General features: G+C 42.1%; 1 protein-coding gene and 1 long non-coding RNA gene across 5 annotated transcripts in view; one reads left to right on the top strand and one right to left on the bottom strand.

Annotated features, from left to right (window-relative positions):
* SYT9 (synaptotagmin 9) overlaps positions 1-18634 on the bottom strand; it is a 206492-nt gene that overhangs the window by 109006 nt on the left and 78852 nt on the right. The gene's annotated exons all lie outside the window — the stretch shown is intronic.
* On the top strand, positions 4430-10876 carry LOC130684879 (uncharacterized). Its single transcript, XR_008999232.1, has 2 exons — positions 4430-4757; positions 7242-10876. It is a non-coding gene; the product is annotated as an uncharacterized LOC130684879 (long non-coding RNA).

The following is an 18634-nucleotide window of genomic DNA, read 5'->3' as shown; positions in this document are numbered from 1 at the left end:
CCTGATTCCAGAGCCCACAAGAGGACCAGGTCTGGGTCCCTCCGGGTCAGATAACCCCATGTGGGAAATGGTGCAGGCAGTAGCAGAGACTCTTAACCACACCACTCCCTCCCTCACCGATCCCTGTTGGCTATGCTACCCAGGATCACCCCCCTTCTATGAGGCAATCGGGATAAATGGCTCCTACACTATCAGCAACTCCCATCCCACTTACTGGGACGGGAAACCGTGGGGACTTACGATCGCTCAGGTTTCAGTCGCTGGTACGTGTGTAGGCACAGTCTCGACGGCCCAGGGCCAGTTATGCTCTTCCTACGCTAACACCACATGGGAGCAGGAAAAGTGGATTATACTCTCCTCGGGCTGGTGGCTCTGCTCAAAGACAGGCCTCACCCCGGCCCTATCCACCTCTGTGTTCAATGCTAACAGTGAGTTTTGTGTGCTGGTGGCCATTCTACCTCGTCTAATGTATCATTCTCATGAATCTCTCCTTTCTTATTGGGAAGAAAGGCCGAGCCCCCACCGGAGCAAGAGGGAGGTTGTTACCGCCCAGACCATTGGGACCCTCTTCTCCCTAGGGATAGCAGGGGCAGGCACTGGGGTCGCAGCCCTTGTAACTCAGGAAAAAGGGCTCACAGCCCTGAGGCTGGCAGTCGACAGGGACCTAGAACAACTCCGACAGTCAATATCAGACCTGGAGCAATCCCTCACCTCCTTGTCAGAGGTGGTCCTACAAAACCGAAGGGGCCTGGAACTCTTGTTCTTAAAGGAAGGTGGACTGTGTGCAGCCCTAAAGGAAGAGTGCTGTTTCTATGTAGATAAGACAGGTGCAGTCAAAGATTCCTTAGCCAAACTAAAAACGGATCTAGAGAAGAGGCGTAAAGAATATGAAAGTAACAAAATAGGGGTTGGCAGCTTGGACTCGGCCTGCGTGTCAGGGGAGGTGCTGTCGGCCCCAGCTAGCTGGCTGAATAAAGACTTTGCTTGGATTTACATCTCCTTGTCTGTGTGGTTTGTTCTCTGGGGAAACCCCGGAGTCCTGGACCCTAATGGGAAAGAGGATTAGAGGGACACAGAGGCTACTGGGCAGCAAAGCATCTTCCCCTTCCCTCCCTGGGGGACTTGCATATCACAGAGTCAAAATTAGGCAGGAACGGAGAGGTGAGAAAGAGTGGAAGAAACAAAGCCCCCAACACCAGGCCAGATTGCTCAGACTACAGCCTACAGCCTTGACACTCATATTCTAGAACACTGCGATACAGAAGTAGCCATTTTTCCAAAGGGAGGATCTAGACGCTGAATGTCAGAGTTGCAAAGGAAGTATTAAAAATTAAATTTCAAGAACTAGGAAAACAACTCAAGATTATAATCAACAAGGCAATTAAAAGTAATATTTTAAGTAGCCACAATACTTCATCTTTGTCTTATTAAAATTTTTCATGTATGTTTTACATACTAATGAAATTTAGGGAAAAAGTTCATGAATACAATTGAAAAATAAGAAAATATATATATTTTGGCAGTGCATGCTCAGGTTTTGTTTTGTGTTTTGTTTTTTACTAACAGAAATGCACTGTATCGGTCTGGGCCAAACAGGAGAGAGAAACCATCCGGTAATTCACACAGGGAATGTTTAACACAAAGAACCATTAACTGTAACAGAGGATTTGTGTTCTGAGGGATTGGCAACTGGAAATCCACCCTCTGAAACTTGCCAGAAATCTGTCATCTGGGTGTGAGGAAGAGCTGTTCACGGGAAGGTGTCTCACCAGAGGCCAGCGGAGGGGTGCCAGGGGAAGCTGCTGGCCCCTGAATGCTGCAGAGGCCGCCTGTGCTGTGGAGCCTGGTGCTGAAGTGCAGCAGCAGAGGGCCCTGGGGAAGCAGCACCAGCTGCAGGAGCGGGTGCTGGCAAAGCTATGCTCCCTGAGGAGCCTGAGGAGGAGAGGACCCCACCACTAGAAAGAGAAGTCCTCTCACCTAGTCTCTCCAGAGCCCTCTACTTAGACAACTTAATATTGTGTCAGGTGGTAAAGGAAAAATATTTAAAGGTCCCAATGTTATTTTTCCAGAACAGGCAATTAAGGGTGAATTTGGAGCTGAGAGGTAATACATTTATAACTGGAACGTGCAGTACAGAATCCATCCCCTGACCACCACAACCAACCCTGCCAAGTTTGGAGATCGCTACCCACAGTCAAATCCATCAGGGACCATAGCCAACTACTCTTGAGACGCTTTTCCCACCTTCTGGCTTACAGGAATCTCTGAATATTTCAGATCTTTGTTTGACTCCTGCTCTGTGTTGCTACTTAAGTGTTTCATAGGTACATCTCATCTTCCCTAACTGCAGGTGGCACACATCATATTATTCTATACTATTCCCTACAGCGCTAGGCAAAAACTACAGTCATCAAAGACTTGCTTAGGTTGATTCACTGACTGTTCTTTTTTTCCCCAATCACTTCATTGAGGTATACATAAAGCTAAACATATTTAATGTATATCACATGATGAGGTTGAATATAAGTATACACCCATGAAACCATCATCACAATCAATGCCACAAACATACCTATTGTCACCAACTACTCTTAAATACCATCAGTATCTACGAAACACTTCACTTTATTTATTATTCAGGTAATAACTAGCCAGAGGCACTGCACATTTCCAAACTTTAAACTATAGATGTCTGGGTCTTACTGTTTAAAGTATCCTCATTTCCTTATTTCCAGGTATATAAGGCAGTGAGCATTTAATAAAGTGCATTCATTGTTGTCAGTTTGAATGTCTGTTGTACACTTCCTGACGAGTCTACATAAACCTTCTCACAATCCCAATGCAGATGTTCAGAGCAAACCCAACTGCCTTGCTGGGGAAACACTGATCTCTTCTCCATCTCTGATGTGCCTAGACAATACTTGAATAATAAAAAATTCCTGAGATTCTAAGATTGTATGTGTTTATGCTTCTTTAGGAAGGAAAAAGGCACTTACTTTAAAATAATTTATGTCAGAGGTCTACAGATTGTTCTACTGGGTAAAATTTCACAGCATTTCACAAACACATCCATTTCCCAAACCCTCAGAGATCCCTGTCAAGCCGGCAAAGAGAAGCAAGGTCTGGTGGTCCCTCTGCTCCCCTCACACCCTCCCGTCTCCACCACTCCTGTGGGGTTTATTTCTGGGAACACGCACTTGTGAGGCAATCACCGTCGGCCCGCCCATACTGCAGGCTCTGGCTTGAGGTATTGGTTGCTCTTTTCTTTTTCATTCTTTTCTCTTCACTGTCACGCCTGACTGCCACACCCTTGGCTTGGTGATGTTTATACATAGACAGAACCCTCCAGCCCTGGCTGTTCAAATACCAGCATGTCTTTCAACTAAGTCCACTGTTTGTCTGAGGATACTTTGCATAACAGAGTGGCCAAATGTTGACAAAACAGAGCTTAGCCTCATCTCAAGTTTCTGCTTCCATCTTCAGAATCGATGATGATTCTGGAAAGTGCATCATTAATCCCATTACCTCATCTTATTGAAGAGACTGGTGTGTTTACAAAAGGAAAAGCTTTCCTTCCCCATAAAATCAATGATGACAGGCTAAGGCTCTGGGCAGGCCACAAACAGCCTGGAGCTCCAGTCTGACACAAGGCACCCACACGGGGAGCCCAGAACTCAGGAGCTGCTCTGAAAAGTAGGCCAGCCTCACCACTGCATCACGCACTGGGTGACTGTCCCAGACAGGCCGTCCAGAGCCTCAGGGCCCTCTTGCACTGACGGGAGCTTCGCCCTCACTGGCTACATCCCTGGCTGATTAGCACAGATGGCAGACTCTTGAAAATGTAACCACTGCCCCAAATGACACATGAATAATACTTAACATGTACTAAAGATCTTCGGAACTATTGGGCTATTCGTTTCTTTCCCCACCAGAGTTCATGATATCCAACTGTTAAGAAACAGGCAATACATACCACTTTATTTATTTCAAGGTGCAAAAAAAATCATTATAATTCATATTTAAAACCCTGGCTATTCATATGGAAGCAAAACTTTCTTAAGGTGATCATTTTGATCTGTATGTTTTGAAGTGCACCATATAAAAACCACTGGTTTTATTACCAAGCTGATGCTTAACCCACCCCGGACCCCACTCTGTAAGTGACCATCAGTCACAAGTAGGATGAGGGTTAAGCAAAGAGGCCGGGGTTGGGAACCCACAAAAACAGTGTTCTGTACACAATTTAGAAAGGTTTCTAAAGTGAGAAGCTTACTGTTTGTTTTTAGGCAGTGTCCAAAGGCCTGTAGTCTTTCTCCCTCTTGCCCTCCGTCACAGCTTCTGGAAAAATCACACTCCAGTTGAAAGTCGGTAGTGGTGGGGATAGCAATGCCAGTCATGAAAGGAGGAGCTGGGGAGTGGGCACAGTGAGAGCGGAGGGCGGGAATGAAGGGAGATGGGTGAGGCCTCAGCAGTTAGGCTAGAGATAAGGAGGGTGCAGGCAGGTCCACACAGGCCAAAGGACCAATCTGGAGGCAGGCAGCTCTGACACAGAAGTGGGCTGACAGGGAGGAAGGCCTGGCCTGCAGGACAGACCAGTGCATGCAGGCAGTTCAGGCAGGAGCCAGCCTTGGTTGTCCTTTTGACTGTCCTGATGGGTAGAGAATGAGGTTGTTGGAGGCAGTGCCGGTTGCCCCTCTATCACCTGAACAATCAAACCTGAAGCTTGCAGTTACTGGACCTACATCTTCAGGAGGCAGGTTAGTGGGCATTCATTGCAACCTATGCTACCTGGGAATGTCAATGTTCTCCCTCAGTGGCTCACTAAAGAATTATTTCTAACCAAATATCCCATTCTCCTGAAGAGAAATACTGATTAATAGTTTTCTCCACCTCAATGTTTTAGCATCCTTTATTGATTAGTTCTCTAGAAATCTGTCTGGCCAGCCTGTCCCTTATTGAAGCTCTGATGTATCATCTATTCATCAGAAACTACACTGGGGGCCAAGGTGTTGTGGATGGACCCCACTGGCATGAGCAACTCCCAGGGGTAGGGGGTCTATAATGAAAACACCAGAAACATTAGGGGCTCTCTTCAGTGTTCCAGACACTATCATGATGCAAATGCATTTTTATTCCAGAGTTGAAGAAGGCATTGTTCAAAGCATATTTTTATACTAGGACAGGTATTTTGAAGTGTGGTATAATGGAAAAAACTTAGGTTTTAGGACACAAGCTTTACATAAGCTCACATTCAAACAAATTTTGTCCCTTATTACTTATGTGACCTTAGACAAGTAATGAACTCCTCTAGACCTCAATTTCCTCTTCTATAAAATGGGCATAATACCTACTTCACTTTTTTGAAAATTACTTGGGAAACATAAAAGTACTGAGACTGAGGCCTGGCCCATAGGAAATACCCACATCCTCTTCTTCCTCCAGTGGGAACTGCGACTCCAGCCCCGCTCAAGCACTCAGATACGACAGTTCAACTGCAGAGCAGCCATTCTTTGACTACACTAATGATTTACAGGAAAATTTTTTAAGTTAAGAGGTTTGTTTTTCCCATGGGGGTATCAGTACCCAGGAGACAGCCTTACACAGGGATGGTGAGGGAAGTGAGTAAACAGAGAAGAGGCAAGTGAAGTGGCTGAATTTGTAAGGACAGACATGGTGGGGGGATAGCCGAGGTCTCGGGAGCTGAGGGGAGGCCAGCCCTCCCGGCCTGTAGCCTCTTCTTTGCAGTGAAACCACCCTCAGTCCCACTGTCCCCGTGCCAGCCAAGGAAGGGCAGTTCTGCACACTCTCGTCCAAGCTCTTTTCTGCTGCCTCTGAATCTCTTTCACATCCAGGGAGAAGGATTTTGTCTTTCTGGATGTTTTTGAAATTGTGGTAAAATACACATTATGTAATATTTACCTTTTTTACCATTTGTAAGCATTAAATGCACTCACAATGTTGTGCAACCATCACCATCATCCATTTCCAGAACTTCTGCACCACCCCAAGCACTCTGTCCCCTTTAACTACCAACTCCGCACTTCTCCCCTCCCACCCCTGGCCACCCTGGTCAGGGTTTTTAACTCCCAGTGAGGAGAGTAAGTGGTGGTGACAACGGACAGGAGCCCGCTTGAAACCTTCTATTCCAAACCCACTTCTGAATTCCTGACCCCTTTGGAAGCCACTCCGGAAAGCTAGGAGGAGCTCACAACCAACCCCGGTGAGTGGGCCGCTGCCTGACAGCCCAGCAGCCACACTGTGGTCATGTGCCTTCCTCAGCTGGTGGGGTCCAGCTTCCCGTTCCTTCTCCAGGGTCAGTCAAACTGACCCTGGCTACTCTTCTAAAACTGCTAGAAGTGAGAAATACACAAAGCAGAGTCAGGACCAGACCTCATGGCTGGGTGTGAAGTCTAAGAGACAGTAAAGGAAAAACCCATTTTAAAAAAGGACCAGCTCTTTTCCTAAAAACCACTCATCCACAATCTGGAAATACTGAAGGATTCTCTCCTGTTTATTAAAAAAAAAAAAAAAGAGGTCTGATGGCTCTGATACCTGGAAGGGATTAAATGCTAAAAATAACTCAAGGTATTAAGAATGCTGAGGGAGTGTGCAGTTCATGAGCAGAGGGCAGTAAAATCTGGCATTAAATGCTAACAAGAGAGGAGTTCTTACAAAATGTCCAGGATCTGCGAGTCGCTGGGACCCTCTGCCATTAATTGTAAAAGCAATATTCCTTAACAGCAGCATGATTATGGGCCTTACTGCCCAAACCAATGTGTTAAGAAAACACTAAATGCCCAGAAAAGGATCTAAAACTGACCCAAAATGAAGGAAAGGAACTATGCATTAGATTTTCTATTGCTTCCCTGCTTTTGGTAAAGCCATGCTGTGGCCAGGTGACATTTGCAGGGCCATCTGGTGACATTTCTTTCTGGGAACGGATTAACAGCGACTGGGCAGGGTGATGGGGTTGATGCAGAAGCCAACACGAGGTTCTCAGGTGGCTTCCTGGAGCCTAGGTATGTCTTTGAGGGGGATCCCCTTTTTTCTCTATTAGAGAAATTTTCTCTATTACGGTGGTCAAACTATAGTTACTAAATATGGCATGACCTGATGGGGGGACTCCATCTATGTAGAAAGTATTCCTTCTAAATCTGAAAGCATCTATTAATGTGAAACCCAGGTATTAAGGAAAGTCCTTATTAGGAAATGTTCTTGTCTCCCTCCCCTCTCTCTTCCAGGGTGAGAGGAATAAATGCAGCTAGAGAGAATTGCTTCCTGCTCTGATGTCACTGCCAGCCTCTGCCAGCCTGTGGTTTCCTCCTTGCCAATGCCTCGTGTCAGGCCTCACTTGTACTGTCTGTTCAAAGAAGAAATGCTTCACTGGGCCTTGGGCAGTCTCTCACTGAACTGTTTATCTGTGTCTCAAAATGGCAAGATACTGTCCTGGATTCCCTGTCCTGTTGTGGCAGAATAGAGAGAGCTTTCCTTCCTTGCCTAAATGGAGGCACCACAATCCCACAAACTTCCCTACCCCGCCCCCCCGGGATCCAAAGCAGCCTTCACTGCAGAGATGCCAGCTGTAGGCCCCTGAAGCTGCATCGAGACCTCCTCCGCTCCTGGCTCTGCAAGGAATACCCCAACTGGATTGGAATATTTTCCCGAGAACTGTTCTAAAGGAGTATTAGTTACTGGGCCAGCGCCAGCCTCTCTTTCCGTCACTGACCGTGACCCCTCAGCCTCCAAAGAGAGAAGAAGGCAAACAGTCTTCCTCTGAAGGTTGCTCACTGAATTTGTGTTTGCCCAGGGCTGCCTGGCTGCCAGGGAAGCCTGACCTCGGGGGAACATGGACAAAGGGAGCAGTGCCCTGTCTGGCTGGCTGTTCAGGGACAGGGGCCCCGTGCACCTGCAGAAGCTGTCCTCTGAGATACGCAGTTGTGCATTCTGCTTCTGCCTTAAACAAACTTAAGCAGAGGCAGGCCAAATCGTGTCACAGCCATATAAAAATTGCAAATGAGGAGCCATGGACAGAGACTATACAGGAAAGACATACCCAACTATAACAGTGGTTGTCTCTAGGCAGAGGGATTATAGGCGACTTTGTACTCAGGATTATCTGTCCTTCTGTTCTCACCCAAGTTTTCTGCATTGAGCATATCACCTATTACATGGAAAAACCAATGCATTAATTTTGAAAAGTAAAATATATTCTAAAATTTAAAACAGATCAAAATTACATGGAGATTGAGTTAAACAGATTATATTTTCTAGTCACTATAAAAGAAATAATCAGACTAGCACTCACCAAAGGACCACAAGCACCCTGAGGGCAGGGGCTGCTTCACATTCACATGCCTCTGTCTCTTACCTTCTACAGAAAACAGAGCCACCAGATGCGGCTACACTTAACTTCTTGCCTGTGTGCGGCCATTCCTTCCCACTCATGGCTGTGCGGAAGTGTCCTATTCAGAGCCACCCATGAAGTCTGTTCCGGATCCCACCGACTCTCACCTGCCAGCGGGCTCCAGGCCACACAAAGCTATTTAAAAATACTGACTCCCTTGTTCCCTCTTATTTACTTTTTGAGTCTACTCCACTTGGGCTTCAGTTCTCACCACTTACTAGAGTCACCACTGATTTTCATGTCACAGAAACCAGTGGGTTTTTTCCAGTCCTTCTTCAACTGACATCAGTGCAGTTTTTGACCCACCTGACCACTCACAGTGCCATGAAACATTCTTCCAGTGACTTCCATGACACAATTACTAGTTTTCTTTTTACCTCTTTGGCTGTTCCACTTCACGTTACTTTAAGGTCTCAGGACTTGGTCCCACACCCTCTTCCTTCTCCGCTCTAGGATCTACTATTAAGTAACTTCATCAGTCTCTACGATTCAAATAACATACACAGTATATGGTGACAACTCATAAATTCTTATTTCCAACTCAGACCCTGCTTCTGAGCTCTAACCTAGCATATCAAACTGCTTTACATTTTTTATATTTGAATGTTTCACTGAAAGCACACATTGAATATGTTAAAAAGGTAACACATGACCTTATTTACACCAAATAAATACCTAATATTCACATAATGCTTCCTATCTTAATAAATACCAACACATTGCTTGAAGTTGCTCATGCTGGAAACCAGAAAATCATCTTTGACCACTCCTGTTCTTGAAATCTTGCAGAAAATTAATCACTTATGACAATGATGGAGAGACAGGATTTGAATTTACCCTCACATCTTAAACAACTAAAAATCTGGAAAAAGCACATGAAACTGTGTTTTCCAAGACATTGGACACAAGGCAATGAAGATAAGTAATACTTAGGACAGAAACCAAATGAGGTGAGTCCTAAAATTGCTCCAGCATTACCTGGAAAGAGTTTTCAAGACACAGCACAGAGAGGAGGGAACCTAGGCTAGAGTCCAGAGGGCTCCCTGAGTTGAAGAAATGGACCTGGGATCTGGAAAGGCTAAGCCAGCTACAGTTTAGCAGAGAGGAGAAAGATCAACAATGACAGGGCTCCAGAAATCTGTACTACAAAACATTGCTGAAACAATCTAAAGAAGATGTATTAAATAGAGAAATATATACTGTTCATGACTGGGAACACTCAATATTTATAAGACATCTATTTTTATCATCAATGCAACCCCAATCAAAATTCTAAAATAGTATGTGTAAATAGATAAGCTGATTATAAAATTCATATGGAAACTCAAAGGACATAGAATAGCCAAAACTACTTTGAAAAAGTTGGAGCACTTACATTACCTGATTTCAGGACTTACTATAAATCTACAATAATCAAGACATGGTGGTACTGGTATAAAGATAGACTGATATAGCAATGGAGAAGAACAGAGTCCAGAAATATACCTGTATATATGGTCAACTTATTTTCTTCAAAAGTGCAAAAGGGATTTATATAGATAAAGTATAGTCTTTTCAACAATGGTGTTGGAACACTTGGATACTGTATACAAAAAAAAAAAAAAGAACTCCAATCCATACCTCACATTATACATTTAAAAAAAAATAACTCAAAATGTATCATAGTCACAAATGTAAGAGCTGAAAGTATAAAATTTTTCAAAGAAAACAGGAGAAAATCATACTGAATAAGTTTGGATTAGGCAAAGTTTCTTTGCCACTAAACACACATTCTATAAAAGATTCAGTTGATAAGATGTACTTCAGCAAAATCAAGAATTTCTCTCTTTCAAAAGACAATGTGAAGAAAATGAAAATATAAGTCATATTTTGTTAGAAAATATTTGCATATCAGGTATTTGATAAAGTATTGGCATCCATAATACATAAAGAGCTCTCACAACACAATAATAAGAAAGCAAACAACCCAATTAAAAAATGGACAAAAGATTTGAACAGGCACTTCATCAAAGTTGATACACAGATGGCAGAATAGCACATGAAAAGATGTTCATTTTAAGTCATTAAAGAAATGCAAATTAAACCAAAATGAGATTCCATTTTATTCCAGTTAGAATGTCTAAAATTAAAGTCCAAACTTACCAAGTACTTGTCTGAACATTCAAGAGCAACAAAAACTTTTATACACTGCTGGTGTGGATACAGAAATGGTATAGCCATTTTGGTAAATAGTTTGGCAATTTCCTAAAAAAGGTAAACATATACCTACCATATGACCCTGCCAGTGTACTTCTAGATAATTATGCAAGCAAAATGAAAGCACATGCCCATACAAAGCACATGAATGTTGATAGCAGCTTTGTTTGTAATAGTCTCAAACTGAAGGTAACCCAAATAACCCACTAATAATAATCCTAATAAGCAATGGGAAAATCAGTAGTGATACATACATGCAACAGAATAGTGCTTAGCTTAGCAATAAAAGGATTGAACTACTATTCATCCACACAACATGGATGAATCTCAAAATAATTATTCAGATTGAAAAAGCCAAACAAAACAGAGATGGTAATGTATGGTTCTTATGTATATAAAATTCTGGGAAAGTCCCAATTAACCTATAATGATAGAATCCAGAGCAACATTTGCCTAGGGGTTGGAGGATAGGTGGCAGGGAGGGTACATAGGGAGGGGTTACAAAGGGGCATAACATTTTTGGGGTGACAAATATGTTCATTATTTTGATTATGGTGATGTATACATATGTCAAATACTGTCAAATTATATACCTTAAAAATGTGCAGTTTAATGAATGTGAATTATTCTTCAATAAAACATTTTAAATTTAGATTGTATGAATCTAGTATGTTTCTCCTTGTCTATTACCAACAATCTGGTGAGAAAAATCATCACCTCCTTCCTGCCTTCTACAATAGCTGGACCCCTTCCTTGCTATCCCCTCTTTTCCATTCTCTGCACTGCAGCCTGAGTAATCTTTTAAGAACGTAATCTATTTGTGTTGCTTCAAATACTTCCAAAATTACTTATAAGTGAAGATTCAAAGACTTATTCTTACCCAAAAGGTGCTGCTTATTCTTGCTTTTGCCTGAGTTCTAGGCTCTTTTCTATTTTGTTTCCCCCTTTAAAACTACTGTGTGCTTTCTGTTCCTGGAGCTTGCCAAAATTGTTTCCCTCTGAGGGCCTTTGCACATGCCAGTTCCATTTGCCTGGGATTTTGCCCTTTTCCAGGTGAACTCTTAACCTGTCTTAGTCTCAGCTTCAGTGGTATCTCCTCTAAGCATCTTTCTTTGATGCACTAGCCAGGCCAAGTCTTGAAAGCTGCACTTGCCTATGTCTCCTTTGTGGCACCAACCACATGCATAAGTAACCATTTTTGTTTACTCTCTGCATCTTCCACATTCCCATCTTCTAAGACCATAAGCTCCAAGAAAGTAGGGATCATTAAGTACTCAATGCTAGAATATTGTCTGGCACATGGTAGATATTCAAAAACATTTGTTGAATAAATGAAAGAGACAGAACTGGAATCACTCCTGACCCTGAGTCATTCCCTGACTTCTCAACCTATCCTCTGTATCTGACAGCCAACTATACTTTTTCTACAGTTACTTAGGTCACAAATTGCAAAGAATTAAGAAATGTAATAGACTGATATCTTAAGCACTTTAAAACCAAAGTATTATACTGAGAAAGGTTAGGAGTGTTGAACAAAGCTAAATTGATAGATCAGTGAAGGTTTTTAAAAAGCTAGTCCTGCTCATTTAATGATAGTTTTTTTTTCTGGCAGTTACACCCCAATATAGTTACAAAGCTAGTTAAGAAGACAGTTAACAAATAATGAAAGAAACAGGGTGGAGATGAGGCTACAGAGGCAGGACCTTGTAGGAAATCAAGCCCTAGCTCCTTGTTGATAGCTGACCACTGATCCAGCACTACCATGTTTCAGCAAGGCAGTGGCCTAGATTCTCAGTGTAGCTGAGTGTGTGGGGCTGGGAAGATAAAGATCGCAATAATGGCCATTTTCTAAAACAGCTTCCTAAGAAACAGCCTACCTTCCCCTCCCTTTGACTCTCCCACTATGTTGATAGACTCCCTGTAATTAGAGCATTTCAGCATGGAAGTATAATCCCATCTGAAGGAAACTTCCCCTTGAGAGCCATCTGTCAGAATTAGGCTGCACTTAGCTACTGGACAGTAAGTCTGTATTGTAAATACCACAGACTGCTTTGATTCTCCAAAGGCACAAAACTCATTTTCCAAGCAAGGAAATGCCAATTCACGGGACAAGGCTTTCTGTCCGGAAACTGGCTCGTTATTTTGGACACTAATGCTTCTACAGTTAGAAGATCATTAAAAGCAGTCCCAGGAGGACATTCCACCTGACTAGGCTCACCTTTCTCAGAGATGAAATGGCCATCCTTGACAACTCTATTAAGTTCTCCTTCACTTGTTCCAGGTTTGAAGAAGATTTTTTTCATTGAGATAGGCTATCCCCATGTATTTGGCCATGGAGATACCTGCCTCCCTAAAGGGGGACCAAATGGAGCCCACCTCAGCTCCCACCAAAGCCAGCCTCTCTCTCAGGAGCATTCAGCTCACCATGCGGACACCTGCCTGAGGTACCTGTGCTGAGGCAGCAAGCAGACTATTGGCTAGGAAAGGCATGTGGGGGTGGAGGGGGGGAAAGGGGACCTTCTCTCCATCATTTCCCTACATCAGGGTGCAACTAGTCTAGAGGATAAATAGATACTCACAATTGAATGTGATAGCTGCTGTGAAGAGGTATATATAGAATACTTTAAGAGCACACAAATGATAAGAGTTCAAGATGGTGGTGGAGAAGGATCCGAATTCACCTCCTCCAAAAAAAGACCACAAGAAAACAACAACTACATATGAAACAGTTCCCTTGGAAAAGGCCCTGAAATCTAACTGAACAGCACCTCCACAACAAAGGATAAAAGAGCCACATCCAGATGGGTAGGAGAGGCAGAGACGTTGTCCCACAAGACATCCCACCACAGGCATGGTGAACAAAAGGGGGAGGAATCTCATGGCACAGAGCTTGTCCCTAAGGAGTAAAGGGTTTGTGTCCCACATTAAGCATCCCAACCCTTGGGATCTGCACCAGAGAGATGAGCCTCCAAATCATCCAGTTTTCAGAGTGAATGGGGCTTATTTCCAGGAGCACAGAGGAGTGTAGGGAGCAGAAAATCCACCCTTAAAGGGCATGTATACAGGCTGACTCACCCCAGGACCCAGGACAAAAGCAACAGTTTCAAAGGTGCCTAAGCCATGTGTGAAGAAGACTCATTTGTTAAACTTGAATCATTTGCTGGAGAGGCAGAAACTTGTTGGAACTCTCTTTAGGGACAGAGACACTGGCAAGTGCCATTTAAAATTCCTCCTCACCTTGTTGTTGCCAGCACTAAGGGACACCGTTTTTGCATCCCTCCCTCTAGTCCACCAACTCAGGTGGGCATGCCCAAGCCCTGCACACCACAGCTCCCCCACCACAGCTGGCAGGCATGTGCAGCCCACAGAGGGGACACCCACTGAGCACCTGGCTCTTATGGCCAGAGGATTGCATTTCTGGGCCCCATGGGTCAGAAGCAGGGAGCTAGTCCTTGGCATGTTACCACCGCCAGGCCACTGCACAAACACCAGACTGAATCATGACCCCAGTCCTCTTGTGAAAAGGCTTATCCTTGTCCTGCAGCTTCAGCTTGAGGATTAGGCTTTGGGTTTGCCACACATCAAATGGTACAGAGGCGCTTCAAAGGAACATGGGCAGAGAGCAATCATATTAATGCCATCCCTTGACCTTGTCACAGCTTGCTGATACCACCCAGAAAGGAGCTTATACTTGTGTCTAAAGCCACAATTTTTGCAACTGTCACCCAGGAGACACTTCCAGATCTTCTGGTCTGGAGGTAAGCAGAGGTTACAATTACAGACCCATAAGACAGTATGCATTTGAATACCTTAAAAGCTGCTGCCTGAGGATCTGGCTTACAATTAGCATAAAACTAGGCACTGACTGACATCCGTCCCTTTGGAATATTGACAGGTCATGGCAACCCCTCACCAACTGGGCCCTATCAAGAACAAGTCAGGCTGGTTAGACAATCACAAAGGGCTGAGAAACAACCAAAAGCTAGGACAAGCTTGAATGATAAGGTTCATCTCCTATACAAGGTCGCTCTTTCAAGACTGGGAAAGGTAGCTGTTTTTGGTACGCTAAAAACTATAAGACATTGAGAAGAGAAATTGAAGAAGACACAATAAGTGGAAAGTTATCTTGTGCTCATGGATTAGAAGAATTAACACTGTTAAAATATCCATACAACCCAAAGCAATCTACAGTTTCAGGTCAACCCCTATCAAAATTTCAATGGCATTTTCCACAAAATTAGAGCAATTAATTCTAAAATTTGTATGGAACCACAAAGGATCCCAAATACCTAAAGCTATCTTGAGAAAGATGAGCAAAGCTGGAGGTATCATGTACTCTGATTTCAAGATACACTACAAAGATACAGTAATCAAAATAGTATGGTATTGGCATAAAAATGGACACATAGAACAGAAGAATAAAATAGCCCAGAAATAAGCCCATACATACAATTAATTTACTACAAAGGAGCCAAGAATATATAATGGGATATATAAGACTATATATATATATATATATATATATATATATATATATACATATAATATATAAGGAACAGTCTCCAATAAATAGTGGTGGGAAAACAGGACAGCTACATGCAAGAGAAGCATATAGACAACTTTCTTACATCATACAGAAAAATTAACTAAACACAGATTAAAGATTTGAATGTAAGACCTGAGACCATTAAAACTTTTAGAGGACAACATTGGCAATAAGCTCCTTGACATTAGTCTAAGCGATTTTTTTTTTTTTTTGGTATCTGATTGCTGAGGCAAGGGACATAGGCAAAAATACACAAATAGGACTACATCAAACTAAAAAGCTTCTGCACATTAAAGAAAACCACCAACAAAATGAAAATCTAGTGGATGGGGGAAAATATTTTCAAATCATATACCTGATAAGATATATATATATATATATGTATGTATGTATATCCAAAATATTTAAAGAACTCATAAATACAACTCAACAACAAATAAACTCCTGAATAAGAGAGGACCTGAATAGATTTTTTTCCAAAGAAGACATACAGGTGGCCAACAGGTACATGAAAAAATATTCAATATCACTAATTATCAGGGAAATGCAAATCAAAACCACACTGAGATATCACCTCACATCTAGTACAATGGCAAGTATAAAAAAAGAAGAAATAAGTGTTGACAAGGACGTGGAGAAAGAGAACCCTTATACACTGTCAGTGGGAATGTCAATTGGTGCAGCTACAAAGGAAAATTCCTCAAAAAATTGAAGAAAGAACTACCATATGATCCAGCAATTCCACACCTGGAAATTCATCTGAGGAAAACAAAAACACTAACTTAAAAAGATATATGCACCTATGTTCATTGCAGCATTATTTTAATAGCTAAGATAGAGACACAACCTACATGTGCATTGATGGATGAATGAATAAAGAAGATATGGGTTGTGTGTGTGTGTGTGTGTGTGTGTGTGTGTGTGTGTGTGTGTGAACAATGAAATATTACCCAGCCATAAAAAATTAAAAAGTATTGCTATTTGTGACAACATGGGTAGACCTAGAGGGTATTATACTAAGTAAAAGAAGTCAGAGAAAGACAAATACCATATGATTTCACTTTTAGGTGAAATCTAAAAATCAAAAGAAAGGAACAAGTAAAACAAAACAGAAACAGACTCATAGAATAATCCAGTGGTTTCCAGAAGGGAGAGGAACAGAGGGATGGGCAAAATAGGGGAAGAAGATTAAAAGATACAAACTTCTAGTTATAAAATAAATAAGATACAGGGATACAATGTACAACATAGGGCATATAGTTAATAATATTAGAACAGTTCTATATGGTGAGGGATGGTAGCTAAATTTATCAAAGTAATAACTTAGTAATGTATATGAAAGATGAATCACTATGGTGTATGGTGTACAACTGAAACTAATACAATGTTGTATGCCAACTACACTTCAATAATTTAAAATACCCCACATTTTCAAATAATATATATATCAAAGAAAAAATCACAGTTAATATTAGAAAACACTTATATCAGAATGATAATGAAAATACTAAATATTAAAATTTGTGAGCATAAAGCTAAAGCAAGACAAGGGAAACATATAGCCTTAAATGCATCTTTAAAGTTTCAGTTATATAAGATACATACATTCTAGAGATACAGATTTATGCTGATAGCTAACAAGACGGTATTATGTAGTTATAATTTGCCAAGAGAGTAGATATTAAGTTAATGTTCTTACCAAAAAAAAAAAAAAAGAGACTTCTTCTGCTACTACTAATAAATGGGTGGGGAAGAAATGTTGGGAGAGAAGGAATTGTCCATGGCCTTGATAGAGGTGAGTGTTTGATGAGTGTATACTTGTCCCAAAACCCACTGAGTTGTGTACATTAGATCAGTGCTGCTTTTCACATGTCAGTCACGTCTCAATAAAGTGTTTTTTTTTCTGAAGTTTAAAGTGATTGAGAATTATTGACCTAAAGATATAGGTAAAGAAATAAGAAAGAAAGAAAAATGAAAGAAACCTAAAGAACAGAAAAAAAGAAAATCTTCAGTGCAAAGAAGAAATAGAGAACAAAAATTAAATACAATCAACAAATCTAAAAGTTGGTTCTTTGAAAGAATCAAAACTGACAATTCTCCAAAGGAACTTATCAAAACAAAAAAAGAAACAGATGTAAATAATTAATATTAGAAATGAGAAAAAGGACAACTTCAGATAGGGCAGAAAATAAAAAGAAAAGATTATGAAGAACTTCAAACCAATTCATTTAAAACATAGATAAAAGAGCAAATTTCTAGAAAAGTCTAAATCACCAAAACTGATTCATAATGAAATAGAAAACTTTATAGTGGTATAACAATTAAAAAACTGGAACAAATTTCCCCCAAACACCTGACCTAGAAAGCTGCATGGGTCAATTCTACTACATATTGAAAGAAAATATTATTTCAATAATACACAAAATCGTTATCACATTAAAAGATAAAAGAAGGAGGATTCTCAAGATGGCAGTGTGAGAAGGGTGGTGGAAATCTCCTTCCAAAACCATATACATTTTGAAAATACAGCAAATACAACTATTCATAAAAGAGTGACCGGAAGATACAGTACACCAGCCAGGTGACACCTACATATGGGAGAACTCAACATCTCACGAAAAGGGTAAGATACAAAGCTGTGAACCAGTGGGACCTGAGCACTCCCCCCACCCCAACTCACTGATGGGAGGAAAAGAATCAAAGTGGGGAGGGAGTGGAGGCACAAGACTGCTTAATAACCAGCCCTAGTAATCTGTACCAGGAACACAGGTACACATTGCATGGTGTACTGAATATTAGAGGAATGGAAAAGCAAAATATGAGACTAAGACTGTGAACAGGATCCCACAGCCAGCTGCCCTGGGACAGAAGAAAAGTGGGTGCATTAAAAGTCTCAAAGGGAGAGAAGCCAAGATGGCGGCGTGAGTAGAGCAGCGGAAATCTCCTCCCAAAACCACATATATCTATGAAAATATAACAAAGACAACTCTTCCTAGAATAAAGACCAGAGGACACAGGACAACATCCAGACCACATCCACACCTGCGAGAACCCAGTGCCTCATAAAGGGGGTAAGATACAAGCCCCGGCCCGGCGGGACCTGAGCGCCCCTCCCCCCAGCTCCCTGTGAGAGAAGAATAGGCAGAGCGGGAGGGAGACGGAGCCTGGGACTGTTGAACACCCAGCCTCAGCCATCCGGACCAGAGCACAGACACAGTGCATGCGCGGGGCCCTGGATACTAGGGAAACAGGGCAGCAGGAGCGGTGAGAGGGTACCGGAGGCCTGGCACCGGGGGACATAAGAAAAGCGAGCGGCCATTTTTTTTTTTTTCTGTTTTGTTTTGGTGAGCGCTTTTTGGAAGTCTTAAACACATAGGGACCCCAATACTAGGGAACACGGCAGCAAGACTGGTGAGCAGATGCCTGAGGCTAGCGCCGGAGAATAAAGAAAAACGAGTGGCCATTTTGTTTATTTATTTATTTATTTA

Source organism: Manis pentadactyla, chromosome 9 (genome assembly GCF_030020395.1).
Source record: "Manis pentadactyla isolate mManPen7 chromosome 9, mManPen7.hap1, whole genome shotgun sequence".
NCBI lineage: Eukaryota > Metazoa > Chordata > Mammalia > Pholidota > Manidae > Manis > Manis pentadactyla.
This window is presented reverse-complemented; position numbering and strand designations above follow the sequence as displayed.